The sequence below is a fragment of the Cervus elaphus genome, chromosome 20 (genome assembly GCF_910594005.1).
Source record: "Cervus elaphus chromosome 20, mCerEla1.1, whole genome shotgun sequence".
In the NCBI taxonomy this organism is placed as follows: domain Eukaryota; kingdom Metazoa; phylum Chordata; class Mammalia; order Artiodactyla; family Cervidae; genus Cervus; species Cervus elaphus.
This window is the reverse complement of record NC_057834.1, coordinates 45342329-45353997: the sequence shown is the minus strand read 5'-3', so window position 1 is coordinate 45353997 and position 11669 is coordinate 45342329. Positions and strand designations below refer to the sequence as shown.

Sequence of the window (11669 nt, the reverse complement as noted above, 5' to 3'; positions counted from 1 at the left end):
TCTAAGGGACTCTCAAGAGTCTTCTACAACACCATCGTTCAAAAGCATCAATTCTTTGGCAATCAGCTTCCTTTATGGTCCAACTTTCACATCCATACATGACTACTGCAAAAACTCTAACTTTGATTAGATGGACCTTTGTTGGCAAAGTCACATCTCTGCTTTTTAATATGCTGTCTCAGTTTATCATAACTTTCCTTCCAAGGAGTAAGTCTTTTAAATTCATGGCTGCAGTCACCATCTGCAGTGATTTTGGAGCCCAAGAAAATTAAGTCTGTCTCTCTTTCCATTGTTTCCCCATCTATTTGCCATGACGTGATGGGACCATATGCCATGATCTTCGTTTTTTTGAATGCAAAGTTTTAAGCCACCCTTTTCACTCATCTCTCACTTTTGACAAGAGGCTTTTTAGTTCCTCTTTGCTTTCTGCCATAAGGGTGGTGGCATCTGTATATCTGAGGTTATTGATATTTCTTCTGGCAATCTTGATTCCAGCTGTGCTTCATCCAGCCCAACATTTCACATGATGTACTCTGGATTTAAGTTAAATAATCAATATGAGTATATACAGCCTTGACATCCTCCTTTCTCAATTTGGAACCATTCCGTGTTCCATGTCCAGTTCTAATGATGCTTCTTGAGCTGCATACAGGTTTCTCAGGAGGCAGCTAAGGTGGTCTGGTATTCCCATCTCTTTAAGAATTTTCCATACTTTGCTGTGATCCTCACAGTCAAAGGCTTTGGCCTAGTCAAGAAAGCAGAAGTAGGTGTTTTTCTATACACTAGCATAAAACACTAGGAGAGACTCTTTTTAAAGAAAATTTTGGGGAAAAGGTGATGAGAATTTAGTATAACTAAAGTGAATGCTGTTTCACTTCAGAGTTTGATTTGTGTAGATGTCAAGGATATTCCTAGAAATGCCTTAAGGTAGATCCAGCATGAAATCACCTTCATAGCATTTTGGTATCCACAGGATGCAAATGGGTTGAGACACAGTTCCACTCCCTGCTCTCTTTTTGCTCATTTTATTTTGAGTTTCCCCCCTTTCCATTCATTCCTCAGTCTCTTTGGAGCAGGATTTCCCTGGAACGCCTTATTCCTGTCCAGGAGGATAACCAAACACGCTCCATTAACTGTTGACTCCTCCAGATGGGAGCTTTCCTCTTCTCCTCTACCTTCCCGCAAATGTGTAGGAAGGGCCTGTGGCCTGGGTTTTCAGTAACAAGTCATGTGGTTTTGGATAGTCCTTAGACCTTGAAAACATAGCTCCTCCCCTGTAAATTATGGAACTGGACTTGGATACCTTCTGAAGTCCCTATTGTTGCTCACATCCAGGACTCTCCAGTAGCCTGCTTCTCCTCCTCAGAGGGTAGCAATGAAAAGGTAGAAGAGGGTCCTTTCTCAATGAAGATCCTCTGCTCCCATAGCAGTCTATTTCCAGCTGTATATGAGGGACACTCAGCACGTCCATCCCTGAATGTGTGGGAAAGCGTACAGATGAAGGGGATTAAAGAGTGAAAGGACTGTTGAGGATTGAGCGGTGGGGATCCAGTTAAGGCTCTGAAGCAGCTCTGAGCGGAGACATCACCAAGCACAGGTGGGGTGAGGAGGGGTCCTTCGATGCTGCACCACAGGCTAGAGGAAAGTTTAGGGAGGTGTTCCTTCTAAATCATGGATCTCACTTTCCTCTCCAGCCAGCCTGTGCTCTCCCTTCAGCTCGTCCTGTCAACAGGAGCTCTGTCTGCCCCTGGCCCCAGTCACCATGTGGCCAACCCTCCAGTCTCAGCAGGACCTAACAAACACTCACATTGCTTCTCTCCCTCTCTCTGTCTTTCACAGATACCAATTGCTTTAGGAACTAAGGAAAGATATTGTCAATTTGAGAAACCACACTATAAAATGTACCTTTTCCATTTGATGCAAAAAAATATCTACGACAGCAACTCAATTTAAACCTCAGCAACACTGGAGGGATCCCTTCCTGAGAATGAGCATCCCAACCGACAACCACGCTCCACACCCCAAGGGACAGAATTGATGGGAGTCATCCCAGTCATCAGCCTCAGAATGTAATCCTCAGTAATGTGATCAGTGCTTTGATGGACACACAGTTTGGAAAGACCTTAACTCTTGCACCTCTAAATATTCATCCTCCACACACCAGCATGGGAACAACTGGAGGAAGACAACATATCATCCTGGTCATTCTTTGCCACCAGATGGACTGTGCTCAAAGCAGACAGCATTTACTATGCATTGTTCTTGCTGAAAGTGTTTGTCCTGTGTTTACTATTGAGGTAGATATCAGATAACTGCAGAATTTAGACCTTTGAACCAGACAACTGGCCAATTTTTCTTCAAACAGTCGATGTTTGCACCAAAAAGACAGCAAAAAGGAAAAGAGATGTTTTAGGCTCCAAAGGACTAAAAAGATCATGTTACTTTATTTCTTTAGTCCTTTGGAACCTCAAACATCTCCTCAGCTTCTTGCAGTTTTCTTTGATGCTCGTGACATTGACTTGTTTGCAGAGGATAGGTCAGCTGTCTACTCAAAGGTCTCCATTTTGCAGTTGTCTGATCATTTCCTCATGAGTAAATTCAGGTGAACCCTTTTTGCCAGGAACACCATCTAGTACATGCTGTGTGCTTCCTAGTGCAGCCTGTTTGGAGGCTAAGAGTGTCCACTTTACCTGTCACCACTATCATTATTTTAGCATTGAACACTGTTATGCAGAGGCTTAGAAGATCTGTTCATTGAAAAGACAGGCTTTTGTGTCTGTAATGAGTAATTTGATGAGTGGTATTTCGAGAGTGTATGAATATCATATTCTATGATGCTCTTTCTGTAAAAATTTTACCATCCTTTATTGATCCCTGATGTGTGTCAATTATCATATCTGTGGTATTGCCAGCTTTGTGCTGTGGAAAAGACAATCCCTACCCCTAACATATTATTAAAAATATTTTTGTGTTTCACTGTGGACCCATGCTTTTTTAAAATTCAGTGTTATAATCCCTTATTTTCTTACATTTATTTTTAATTGGAGGCTAACTGCTTTACACTGTTGTGCTGGTTTCTGCCATACACCAGTGGGAATCAAACGTAAGTATAAATATGTCCCCTCCTTCTTGAACTTCTTCCCACCCCTCCCCCACCCACAGTCCATTATTAACATGATTGATTTTATTAATATAAAGACTCTGTTTCTCATGTGCCGTGCTGTGCTTAATTGCTCAGTCGTGTCCGACTCTTTGCACCCCCATGGACTGTAGCCCCCCTGGCTCCTGTGTCCATGGGGATTCTCCAGGCAAGAATACTGGAGCGGGTTGCCATGCTCTACTTCAGGGGATCTTTCCAACCCTGGGATCGAACCCAGGTGTCCCCCATTACAGGCGGCTTCCACCAGGGCAGCCCAAGAATACTGGAGTGGGTATCCCATCCCTTCTCCAGGGAATCTGACAACCAGGAATCGATCCGGGGTCTCCTGAATCCCAGGCAGATTCTTTACCAGCTGAGCTACCAGGGAAGCCCCTTTGTTTCTCCTATTCAGTTTTGTATCTTAAACTCCTCTCGCATCTTTTCATCTATGTTTACTATTTGTAGTAGATGGTATCTTCTCTGTTTCTTTCTCTGTGATTTTCTTTTCTTTGTGTATGCATATTTGTGTGTGTGTGTGTGTTTTGCTTGGTATTTTGGAAGGCCTGGATAGCTAGTTAGTGCACTAACATTTTTGACACGCTAGTCCTTTAGTATTTTGTCACATGTCTAATATTTGAAGTATATGTTTTAAATGTTGTCTATCAACCTCAACTACTTACTACTGTGATGATCGAGGACATTCTTTGCTTTTTTCTTCTGTCTTTACCTACCTGATAGTATTATTACCTTATTGCATTATTTCAACCCAATCAAATGTATGCCCTTTATATACCATATTTTCCCTACCTTTTTTTGTTAATGTGCTAGTTGGTAGGGTAGAGGTAGGAGCTGGAGGAGGGGCCCACTGGGTCCTTTCGACCCCCTGGTGGCACAGGATGGCTGTCCCACTCTGGGAGTACTAGCAGCCTCCCTGCAGAAGTTTGAGGGTGTACCTAGGCTGCCCCCAGAGCAGGGCCCACAACACAGTGGCTTAATCAATCTACAATCACATATATTCAGTGATGACCAGATGTACAAAACTCAAGTTTCCTGTCAAATCTTGATGAGTAGAGTTCATCTTTAAAGATTTCTCATGATGGTCTGAGGACTTCTTAAGTTTGATATACCTAATACATTTCTTCTGTTGCTTTGATTCAGTACAGACACCTTGGCTCAATAAAAAGAACTTATCCACAATGAGTTCAATTGATTTTTGAAAAGTAAATATTGTCTTAATTTGTATGTTCTGCTGAGATGTAGAATGCAAATTGATTTTTTTTTCACTGAGGACAAAGGGTGATCTGGAGCTTCAGGACATGTTTTCTTTTAGAAAGCAAGTCTTTCAGCTCTCCTAGGATAGGTCTTAGGACTGACTATTCCAGGTCTGTTTCCCCTAGGTCTCTATAATTTTCTCTCCGATCCTTCCTCACTATCTTTTGTCCATTTCTATTCTGTTTGATGCTTTCATTTTTAATGCAGTGTCCCATATTAGTTTAGATAAATATGTTCTCTATGTACCTTGTCATTTAGCCTTTTTTTTCCCAAAGAATTTTCCTTACCTTCAATTTTTTTTAATCTCTGCCAGTTCCAATTTCTCATTTCTTCTTTCCTGTCTACTTCTATCTCATGTCCTGAATTTCTTAGGTAAAATATTGAAGTTTTTTCCATGTGTATGTGTCTACAAATGCTTTGTTCAGAATAATTCAAAATATGGATGCCATTTTACATTTCCCAATGTTTTTTGTGTGATTTTGAGGCAATCTTCTTATTTGCTGAAATTTTTGACTCCACCTGCAATGCGGGAGACATGGGTTCGATCCCTGGGTTGGGAAGATTCCCTGAAGGATGCCATGGCAACCCAATCCAGTTTTCTTGCCTGGAGAATCCCCACGGACAGAAGAGCCTGGAGGGCTACATACAGTTCATGGGGTCTGCAGAGCTGACACAACTAAGCACATAGCACTGGAAAGAACATAGCTTTGACTGGAATATAGTTGGAACAAAAGTTTAAATGTCCTTCCCTGGTTATTCTGACATCTGTGTCAGCTCTCGGTCACTCATAAATGATCAATGTGTCCCTTCATTGTGAGTCATTTCCGCTTCCTCTTTGGATACCTACAAATCGGATGGAATGCCAGACATTGTAAATGCTATCTTGTTGGGTGCTAGATAGTTTTGTGTTCCTATAAATGTTGAGTTTTGTTCAGGGTTGCCCTTAAGTTATTTGTAAACAGTTTGACAGTCTCAGGTCTTGCTTTTATGATTTGCTAAATGGTCTGGAGCAGCTGAACACTCAGTCTAGGGCTAACAAATTCCTGCTACTGAGCTAAGACTTCCTTGAGCACTCCACTCCACGATCTCCTTAATTACGAGGTTATTATTAGTATTTCCTAGTCTACCTGTTGAGGGCAAGCATGACTGTGAGTGCCAGGCTCTCTGTTCTGTCTGAGCCTGTGGAATATTTCCCCCTGACTTTGGGGAGTTTTCTCCCAGGGCTGCACTGATCAGTACTTTGCTGCCCTCTGGAGGAGCCTCCTTTGCAGGGCTCTCCTGACTACCCTCAGCATCTCTCTCCTCCCTGGGACTTTGTCCTATGCACTCTAGCTCCTTTGACATCCAGGAACTTGTCCTCAACTCAGCAAGGTCCACTGGGCTGGTTTTCAGTTTGCTCCTGGTGCCTCGCTTGGGAACTCTCCACGCAATAAGTTGGAGCCACTGGAGCCATTGTTTCCCATCTCTCAGGGATCACTCCCTGTCCTTCTTCACCTGATACCAAGTCTCCTGAAAATCTCTGTTTAATGTCCCCAGTCTGACTTTGTGGTTTCAGCAGTTCAGTAAACTTAGTTTCTATTAATTGTATATGGGTGTGGGGACCCTCTGAACTCAAGTTGTGAAAAAACCATTAAGATTCTAAAAGAGTTCTACATGGTACAGAACACAGGTTCCCACTAAAATCTTTTGAGGTCTGCATTTGTCAAACAACAATTAAAGACTTCACACAAAGTGTCACGACTAGCAAACATCTTGCAAAGAAATCAGACATCATTGAGTGAGTGAACAACAACTGCAAGTATCTCAGTAGAAGTTTTGTCTGAGGTGTCTCAAAAGTAATCACACCCCTTCATTCAATTTCTTAAAGATTGGCTGACCTGCCTCTTGAGAAACCTGTATGCAGGTCAGGAAGCAACAGTTACAACTGGACATGGAACAGACTGGTTCCAAATAGGAAAAGGAGGACATCAAAGCTGTATATTGTCACCCTGCTTATTTAACTTATATGCAGAGTACATCATGAGAAACGCTGGACTTGATGAAGCACAAGCTAGAATCAAGATTGCAGGGAGAAATATCAATAACCTCAGATATGCAGATGACACCACCCTTATGGCACCAAGTGAAGAACTAAAAATTCTCTTGATAAAAGTGAAAGAGGACAGTGAAAAAGTTGGCTTAAAACTCAACACTCAGAAAACTAAGATCATGGCATTCAGTGCCATCACTTCATGGCAAATAGATGGGGAAACAGTGGAAACAGTGGCTATTTCTCTGGGTTCCAAAATCACTGCAGATGGTGATTGCAGCCATGAAATAAAAAGACACTTACTCCTTGGAAGGAAAGTTATGACCAACCTAGATAGCATATTAAACAGCAGAGACATTACTTTGCCAGCAAAGGTCTGTCTAGTCAAGGCTATGGTTTTTCCACTGGTCATATATGGATGTGAGAGGTGGACTATAAAGAAAGCTGAGCACTGAAGAATTGATGCTTTTGAAATGTGGTGTTGGAGAAGACTCTTGAGAGTCCCTTGGACTGCAAGGAGATCCAACGAGTTCATCCTAAAGAAGATCAGTTCACGGTGTTTATTGGAAGAAACAGTATTGAAGCTGAAACTGCAGTCCTTGGGCCACCTGATGCGAGGAGACCCGAGTGTGATTTCCAGGTTAAGAAGATTCCCTGGGGAAAAAAATAGTGACCCACTCAAGTATTTTTGCCTTGAAAAAATCTCACAGAGAAGCCTGGCAAACTACACTCCGTGGGAACCACAAGAGTCAGATACAACTGAATAACTAAATCACTGCCAAGGAAACATGGATTAAGTCTGCAGTTATTACTTAGTTATCAGGGGAACGCGCGCACGCAGTCCCCCACTACCATAAATTACACAGTCGAGTTTCCCCTATTTGAGGAAATCGCAGAGGTCAATACACCCGGAGTGCAATGGGTGAGCCTCGCCCTGGGAGAACCACCTTCTTGATCATGGTATCTCCTCTGCCGGGTAAGTATGAGTTGACCTTCCCCCTGCCCCCCGCACAGCCTTAGACCCGTTCACTGTTCACACACGCTGACTTTGCCGTTTCCCCGCAGTTCTTCCACTATCCTCCGCACCCTCTCCTTTCCCACACCCCTCAGTCCCTCCAAATAACTCTTCTAAAAAAACATATCCAACAAAATCTCATGAAAATTTCCGTAACGAGGGAAGTGGCTCGCTAGGAACAGGACCACTTCGCTGCAAGATTTACATAAACCAACCCCATTCGGGACCTCTAAGGCGGCTCCTCTTCTTCAACCCAACCCACCCCTGTGGAGATGACCAGTGGCGAGTCCCCTGTGACGGGAAGTGACGTCATGACTTCATCAACGTTAGCAATGGACATACTTACAACGATAGAAAAGACCTGGGGCGTCTTTGGTGGCTCAGGCGGTAAAGCATCAGTTTACAATCCGGGCAACCCGGGTTCGATTCCTAGGTCGCGAGGGTCCCCTGAAGAAATTGCTAACCCACTCCAATACTCTTGTCTGAAAAAAATCCATAGACGGCGGATCCTGGTAGGCTACAATCTATGGGCTTGCAAAAAGTCCAACACGACTCAGCAATATAACCTTCACCGTTTAAATGAGACATACATGGGTTTTTTTATTTCTTTGCACTTTAAAATTTTTATTTTTTATTTGGGTATAGCCAGTTAACAATGTTGTGGTAGTTTCAGGTGAATAGCGAAGGGATTCAGCCATACACATACATGGAGATCCGGACGGATTTTGCCAGCCTCCTCGGAGTCTGACCCTTCGGGCTGGATTGCACGCCAAGGAGAGAAATTTAGGGATCGTGTGTTACACTGATGCAAATGTTTTTAAGTAATAAATAAGTTGTAAAAACATGTCAGGAAGCAACAGTTAGAACTGGACATGGAACAACAGACTGGCTCCAAATAGGAAAAGGAATACATCAAGGCTGTCTATTGTCACCCTGCTTATTTAACTTATATGCAGAGTACATCATGAGAAACGCTGGGCTGGCAGAAGCACAAGCTGGAATCAAGATTGCCGGGAGAAATATCAATAACCTCAGATATGCAGATGACACCACCCTTATGGCACAAAGTGAAGAACTAAAAATTCTCTTCACGAAAGTGAAAGAGAAGAGTGAAAAAGTTGGCTTAAAGCTCAACATTCAGAAAACTAAGATCATGGCATTCGATCCCATCACTTCACGGGAAATAGATGGGGAAACAGTGGAAACAGTGTCAGACTTTATTTTTGGGGGCTGCAAAATCACTGCAGATGGTGACTGCAGCCATGAAATTAAAAGACACTTAATCCTTGGAAGGAAAGTTATGACCAACCTAGATAACATATTAAATAGCAGAGACATTACTTTGCCAACAAAGGTCCGTCTAGTCAAGGCTATGGTTTTTCCAGTGGTAATGTATGGGTGTCAGAGTTGGACTGTGAAGAAGGCTGAGCACCAAAGAATTGATGCTTTTGAACTGTGGCGTTGGAGAAGACTCTTGAGAGTCCCTTGGACTGCAAGGAGCTCCAACCAGTCCATCCTAAGGGAGATCAGTCCTGGGTGTTCATTGGAAGGACTGATGTTGAAGCTGACACTCCAGTATTTTGGCCACCTCATGCCAAGAGTTGACTCATTGGAAAAGACTCTGATGCTGGGAGGGATTGGGGGCAGGAGGAGAAGGGGACAACAGAGGATGAGATGGCTAGATGGCATCACCAACTCGATGGACATGAGTTTGAGTAAATTGCGGGAGTGGGTGATGGACAGGGAGGCCTGGCGTGCTGCAATTCATGGGGTCGCAAAAAGTCGGACACGACTGAGAGACTGAACTGAACTGAACTGAAAACAGTGAATAGAAATACAGAGACAAAATAAAAGCATATGTATATTTCATGTGTGTAAACATATGGATTTCGGGTTACATCTCAAAGTACTACTCAGTGGACTTGTTTTCTGTGCAGATTCTTCCTGTTTCATTCTGAGGATATCCCAAGGACCATGCTTTTCCTTTGCTTACCATACAGAATACAAGAAATGAGGACTCTGAAATAGAAACTGATGACTAAAATAAGGGCAAGAAAGATGACGTGAGAGAGTGAGGTTTGCTTGGAGAGTGAGGTTTGTCTATTTGTTTTCTCTTACTGCAGAAGACTGGGTTAGACCTGAGGGCAGAGAAGTGGGAGGCTGGAGAAGACAGCCAACTTGTGTTTTCCGACCAGAGAGCAAGGGGAAATGGACTAACTTGATCCTTGAGGTGCCTTTGGTTTAAGGGGGAAGGTGACTTCTGGAAAATCTTGGGGCGAACAGCAAAGGAACTCAGCATGCAGTTAACTTCCACGAAGAATCTTGCTTTCTGCCTCCCTCCCCCCCCCCCCCATTTCTATCTCTGCAATATCAGAAATAGATTCTGGCTCTTTTCATATGACATAAACTTAAATCCAGGGCTAGTAATACCTTAGAGAATCTCCAGAAAACTGGAGAATGAATTTATACAAACTGGGAGGAAGAAAAAAGGCTGATGAAAGCGAGCACACAAACCAAATGGAACGGACACTGGTGCCTTCTGCTCAGTGAATAACCCTCTAACTGCACAGCTGACCCTGTTGGGCCTGGGCACTAGACACCACCCGTGGTTCCATGACTTCTGCTGCACCTGGTTGGTGTTCAACTAAAGATCTTGTCGTGGGGGGATTCTTCTGTTGTAGTGGCCAGAAAGAATTATCCCAGGGCCCACTCTTGTGTCTCTCACCTCCTATTAAATGCTGGAGTATTTGTGACTTGTAGGGAGTGGCCAGTTCCTGGTAATAGATCCACATCTTAGCCCCTCAGAAAACTAAGTGTGTGATCCTCAGAAGTTGCAGAATATGGAAAATTCCTCATCAAAGGAAAGGGGGGTTCAGATAGTAGTTGATCAAGATATAACAAAGGACAGCCCTGCAGCTAGCCCAGTGAAGAACATTATAAATTCAGTGCCCCATTTGACACAGTGCAACCCTGTGTCAAATAGACCAGGCATGCACAACCCTGTCTTGGAGCATACTAGACGTTTATCCCTGAGTACAAGTGAGGTTTCAGCCTCTTATATGGGGATGGTTGTACCTCATCCAGTATTATTTACATTTTCTTCACTGAGAATTAAATAGCTTGAAAGTTCCCATTTCTGGGGATAGAGTAATTGGTTTAAAGCTATGGTAACAGATTCCCACCATAAGTGGTTTTAAATATTCTTTATTCACCGAGGTCCAATGTAGGAGTTTCCTATTGCTACTGTTACATGTCACTACATATTTAGTGCCTTAAAATAACACACATTTCTTATCTTATGATTCTGGAGGTCAGAAGTTCAAGATGCATCTCCCTGGGCTAAAATCAATGTGACAGTTGGGTTGTGGTGGTTCTTTGAGATGCTAGGGGAGAATCCGTTTACCTTGTCCAGCCTCTAGAAGATGCCCAGATTCTACTTTCATGGGCCGCTAGTTACAACTGATCAAGTTATTCTCACAACACATTATTCTGACACCAAGTCTCTTTCCTCCCTCTATATGACCTTTGTGATTCCATGCAGTGCCCATCTCAAGATCTTTAATTTAATCACACTGCAAAGTCTCTTTTGCCATGTCAAGTAACATAATCACAGATTCCAGGGACTCAGATGTGGACATCTTTTGGGAAGCATTAGCCTGCCACCGCAGCCAGAATCCTCAGTGACCACATTTCTGCTCCCTTCTGAAACTCATCCAGGTGAAAGCAAGTCAATCCACGGCTTCTTAGAATCAGCCAGTCAACAGCTGTGCCCTGAGCTCAGGCAGTAGAGTCAGAGAGAGAGAGAGAGAAGGAGAAAGTCTATGGGGAGATGAATCTGAGTAGCCAGTGCCTGGGAAGTTCCTAGGGACTAGAGCTGAGAGCTGCAAATGCCTTCATGGGGGGAGAAGGCTGGGGAGGGTGTTAGGAACTGAATGTATATCACCACCACCAGCACCCACCACCACCTAATTCATATGTTGACCCCTAATCCCTGTGGGGCTGTATTTGGAGAAAGCATTTTGAGGAAGATGTTGTTCAGTCATGTCCACCTCTTTGCAACCGCTGTGGCCTTCAGCATGCCAGGCTTCCCTGTCCTTCACATCTGGAGATTGCTCAAACTCATGTCCATTGAGTTGGTGATGCCATCCAACCATCTTGTCTTCTGTTGTCCCCTTCTCCTCCTGCCTTCTATCTTTAAGGAAGTAATTAAGGTG

The 11669-nt window shown here is 43.4% G+C and overlaps 1 non-coding gene across 1 annotated transcript; it reads right to left on the bottom strand.

Moving 5' to 3' along the window:
• Positions 1-7260: 7260 nt before the first annotated feature.
• On the bottom strand, positions 7261-7424 carry LOC122678636. The gene has a single exon (XR_006336283.1). It is a non-coding gene; the product is annotated as a U1 spliceosomal RNA (small nuclear RNA).
• Between the last annotated feature and the right edge of the window lie 4245 nt (positions 7425-11669).